Consider the following 5,505-nt stretch of genomic DNA (forward strand, 5'->3'; position numbering starts at 1 on the left):
CTGACTGGACGTTGACCCCTGTTTCTGAGGTATCGATTCTTTGTTTCATAGTATGTAAATAGGAGCAGTTAAGGCCTCTAGGTTTTAGCAGCTGACTGAAGACTGGCCTTTATTCTGGGGCACTTTCTGTTTTTCCTGTCATTTTGTCCTTGCGGGCGAGCATAATGCCTCCGAGATTTAGCAATCGGCTGAATATTGGCCCCTGTTTATTATAGATTCTTCCTTTTTCTAATGCTGGTGTATCGGTGTATAAGCAGCGCAAAACCTGTACCCTTTGGTTTGTCATAGTCAAATAATAATTTTTGTTAGCATGCCTGAAAGATGTTAGAGGATAAGAAAGGAATGCCCCAGAGAAGTGCCGCAGGATTATGGCATCTGTTTCAGAGTTTAGAGAGGGGCGATCCGCTTATTCAGGGCAAGCTTTTCCTACCTGCGTGCAGGTCAAGCGTCGGTCGTTCCTCCTTGCACACCAAATAACCGAAATTGGTATGAGTTCGCACGCTCATCTGCTAAAGCGTACGCCCTTTTTAATTATCCGTTTCCTCTAACCGAAATTGATATTAAGCGGGCTGAGCGTCCAGCGGACGGCATAGTTCGGCCTTTTAAACTCATGAACTTGGGTTGTTTTCGAGCCGTCGATGATTTCTTCTTTTGGATTGCTTGGATATTTGATTCTTGATTTTGATCTTTTGTGCTCATAGTTTTTGTTTCTTGTTTGAGTATACAGATTGGCATTGAAGTAGTAGGGTGTTGCATGAAAATGAAAATGAACAATATAAAAGTAATACAATCTTATTATGTGCTAAAAGTGAAATGATAAATAAACACCGTCGGCATGTCATCCTTTTCTTTTTATCTTGTTATTCAGTCATATTCAATACAGTAGTTCATGTAACAGTAAGCAAAAAGTTCATAAACGAATAGAATTTTATTAGATGCATAAACGATTCATTTGACTCTTTAAATACTCGTTTAAAACATCTCTTATATTCATACTATTACGTGCATGACGTTGTCGTTTAAGTTCTGTACTAATTTGACAAACTTGATAAACTCTTTTTAATCAAATAGTTTAATGTTCATAAACCCAGACAAGGAGTACGTATTTACCAAAAAATAAAAATATTCTAACTGGATAAACTCTTTATAATAGAGCGCTTTCTTTATACACAGGGAGGTGCAAGAATTACTGAAATGCAAGATATAATTGATGAATTCATTGCATTCTACAAAAAGCTTTTGGGGACTGCGGTATTCACTACTAATTCTGATCCTGCTGTGATTTCTAATGGACCTGTTGCATTAGTACTTCCAGTCACTAAGGAGGAGATAAAGCATGCTATTTTCACTATGGTAGATGACAAGCCATCAGATACACTGCATCCTTCTTCAAGACAGCTTGGAATGTTAACAGTGAAGACGTCTTGTTGAGGAATTCTTTTGCTCACATTGGTGCCCAAAGTTTTTAACCCACAACTGCTGCAGATTTTAGGCCAATTGCTTGCTGCAATTGTGTGTATAAGGTTATTACTAAAATCATTGCAACAAGAATTAAAGAAGTTATGGGTTTTTTGATAAGTGATGCCCAAAATACTTTTGTGAAGGGAAGATGTAGGTTGTCTAAAAATTACTGCAGATAGTTGATCCCCACAAAACAACAGATGATGAAAGATACAAACTGACATCCTTCACATCAACAAGCGGGAGTTACAATCTGACGACCTCCGCAACAGTCGATGAAAGTTACAATATGAAGACTTCACAGTAACGTGCGAGAGTTACAAATTGACGACTCTCACATTCCATAAGGGCCAAGTGTAAAGATTACAAGATGACAATCTGCACAAAAGTCAAAGAAAAGAGATTACAATTGACGATCTCTACAAATCTAAACGCGGAAACCCTCTTCCGCGTCCTAAAGGCTCAAAACGCAGAGGTCACCATGCGTTTCTAGAGCTCAAACGCAGAGGTCGCCATGCGTTCCAAACCCCAAACGTAGGGTTCACCCCGTGTTGCCAAGCTCAAACGCAGAGGTCGCCCCTGCGTTGCCAAGCTCAAACGCAAAGGTCGCTCTGCGTTGCCAAGACCAAACGCAGAGTTCGCCCTGCGTTTTCAGAGCTCAAACACAGAGGTCGCTCTGCGTTGCCAAGACCAAACGCAGAGTTCGCCCTATGTTTTCAGAACTCAAACACAGAGGTCGCTCTGCATTACCAAGACCAAATGCAGAGTTCGCCCTTCGTTTTTAGAGCTCAAACGCAGAGGCCACTCTGTGTTTCCAAGACCGAACGCAGAGTTCGCCCTGCGTTTTTAGAACTCAAACGCAGAGTTCACCTGCGTTTTCTCTCCAGAATGCGACCTTTACGTTTTTGACTCAGGAACAGTTTTTAAAACTCTCCTCTCAAGATATGAGCACAGTTAAGAGCGTGTTAAGCGGCACCTTACCCCCTGATTGCCCTATACATAGGGCTGGATCTCCAGTAAGAAAAAAAGAGGCCAGAAGAGGAGAAAAGGGAGGCCAAAAAAATAAGAGAAAAAAAGAGAAGAAGAGGGGCTTCTTGGGGCATCCTTGGAGCTCTTGGCTTGCTCTTCAAACCCATTTCGGTTAGTTCTCTTGGAGGTTCATCTCCTCTCTAAAATTAACCCTTCTTGGGGATTCAAACTCGGCTAGAGTTCTCAACCCTTTTATAGAGTTTCTAACTTGTTCAAACAAGTTTCCTTTAAACTCTTCTAGAGTTCTTAACTCTCTTACAAAGAGCTTCCTACTTGTTAAAACAAGTTTCCCCCAAACTCGTGTAGAGTTCTGAACTTGTCTTACAAGTTCTTAACACTCTTACAGAGAGTTCTCAAAACTCGGCTGGAGTTATAAACTTGCCTCGCAAGTTCTCTCAAGGCGTTAAGTCAAGGAGAGAAGACCAACACCCCACGAAGTTGAAGTGTTCGGATCATCAACGGGATACAAGATTCAAACTCTTATCGTCACAAAGAAAGAATCCAGTTTTAAACAAAGGGATGGTTTCATCATTCCCTCTTTTGTAAATCAGGGAACCGATAAAGAGAATTATAATTTTTTTTCTAAGTCAGTTAGAGAGAAGTTATATTGAGAGGATTGTAATCATTCTTTTTCTAAGTCAGTTAGAGGGAATAATACAGATTCAATTCTTAATTTTCTCGCAATTTCCTGCGCATATAAAAGATGACGACTCCGCTGGGGATGTGCTTTTTCTTCGATGAAGAAGTGGTGGTGCAATCCGACACCCAACTAGTTGGGATTAATGTTGAAACTCTAATCGTGGAGTTTGACCAAGCCAAGTATGAGGAGTTTCCTTCCTCCTGGTCCTTAGCCCCAAGGCTATGCACAAGGCCCGTAAAGTCTCTAAAGAGACTAAAGCTCCACCCATAGCCGACCCACCAAAGGAGAGTCTCTCTCTTAGGTTGGACTATTCAGACAGCCCCCCTCCGAAGGAGAAGACTTATCTCTAATGAAACTCATCAATCGAGTCCCAAACAGCGGGTATTGGGTCGCAAATACCCATTGAAGTGGCAAAATTGATCTCTACGGAGGAAGACATCGCTGTAAAAGCCTTAAGACAGGCCAAGAAGAACACCGTTCGTCGAAGAAGAAGATCCCATCAACGAGCACAACTCCAAGCAAGCCGATTCTCTGATCAACGCGAACATCGCGTTTGTGAGCCCAAACACAGCCCTCAGCTTCGCGTTTCTGCTTCAGAGCGCGAGCTCCACGTTTGTGTGCCCAAACACAAGCTCCGTCGAAGCCAGACAGAACACAGCCCTCAGTGGCACGTTTTACAGTCAAGACGCAGACCTCAAGACTGCTCTGAACGCAGACCTCAAGATTGCTCTAAACACAGATATCAAGACTGCATTACCCAGTCGGAGCATAGATCTCACGACTACGTAGAGCGTGGCCCTCACATTGCCAAGCCTGAGTGCAGAGGCTAGCTCCGTGTTGAGCGTGAGCATCAGCTCCACATAGCTCAACCAAAATGCGACCTTTGCGTTTCCTCTCCAAAACACGACCTTCGCGTTTCCTCTCCTCAACGTGACCTTCGCATTTCTTCTCCAAAACACGACCCCTGCGTTTCAATGTTAAAACGTGACCCTCGTGTTAAACACAACGTGAGCCGTCGTGTTCAAGGAGATTAACACGGACTCAAGATCTATGTCCATCAAGAGCCTGCCTCATCTAGCCACAGACAGTGGGTGTCGATCCAAGTCTCCCCTTCAATGAGTAACTCTTCTCAGATCTATGTAACAGATTTGAGAGAGTTGTTATCGAGAGAAAGACCGGTTCAACTAAGAAATCATCCAATCAGTCGTCGCCGACGTAACCCCATCCTCCATTCTCGAATCCAAGCTCAACGACACCCACCGAGTTGCAAAACTCTGGCGAGATTCTTTGAAGGTAATCACCGGATGGAGCATCGATGGGCTTCTCCCTAAGAATTGGAGTCCGTCCTTGGCTTGAAAGCAGCGACGCTTGGGGAAGGAAGCGCTTGAAAGCAGAGGCGCTTGGGGAAGGAAGCGTGGATGCCGGTGGTGAGGTTTGGGATGACGAGGGCACCGTCGGTGAGGTTTGGGATGACGGGGGCAGTTGGGATACAAAGATGGGGAGGGCATAGGGATTTTGTTGAATGAATTAGGAAAGGGAGCAATTATTTAGGGGAGATTTGTGTTTTTTACATCCAGGTCCTTTATTTTTTATAAATTTAACCGCTCGAAAATCTGTTATTTCTATAAATGAGAGTCTAGCGAATAAAAAATTGACACGTGATGATAGCATAGGAAATTTTCCTATCGCTGTGCAGCTTCGGCCTCCCGTTTTTCATTACATTATATATATAAATATATATATTATATATATATATATATATATATATATATATATATATATATATATATAATATATATATATATATATATGATGGAATATGCGTATACTTGGGCCAAGGATCCTTGGTAGTGATGTGGACACATCTTGTCCATACATCACACCTTGGAGTTGGTGAGGCTCCATCTTCAAGGTGTGATGTTATGGACAAGATGTGTCCACATCACTACAAGGATCCTTTGGTACCAAGTATACCCATTTTTCTCATATATATATATATATATATATATATTATATAACTAAGCTATTGAAACAAACTAAGTAAAATAAGCAATTGTATGTAATAAATAGTGGATCAAAATATTGATTAGATGCCCAAACTAAAATGGAAGCCCTGCTTTAAACATTGAAGACAAATAAAAAAAAGAGAAGAAAAGAAATCAGAAAATACTTCCTCATGGTAGTTTTTTCCATATAGAGATCCTCTACATCTTTGGTTGTAGAGACTCTCTACAACGCACTAACCACAACTACTTACTCAATGGACACCATGAATAGTATTCATTATATAAGTTATAGAAATATTATTTTAATCAAATGAAAAAGAAAAGTAAGAAAAGAAAACAAACACATTATTAAACTCTTTCCGATCACAC

The sequence above is a fragment of the Asparagus officinalis genome, chromosome 3 (assembly GCF_001876935.1).
Source record: "Asparagus officinalis chromosome 3, Aspof.V1, whole genome shotgun sequence".
NCBI classification, from domain to species: Eukaryota; Viridiplantae; Streptophyta; class Magnoliopsida; order Asparagales; family Asparagaceae; genus Asparagus; species Asparagus officinalis.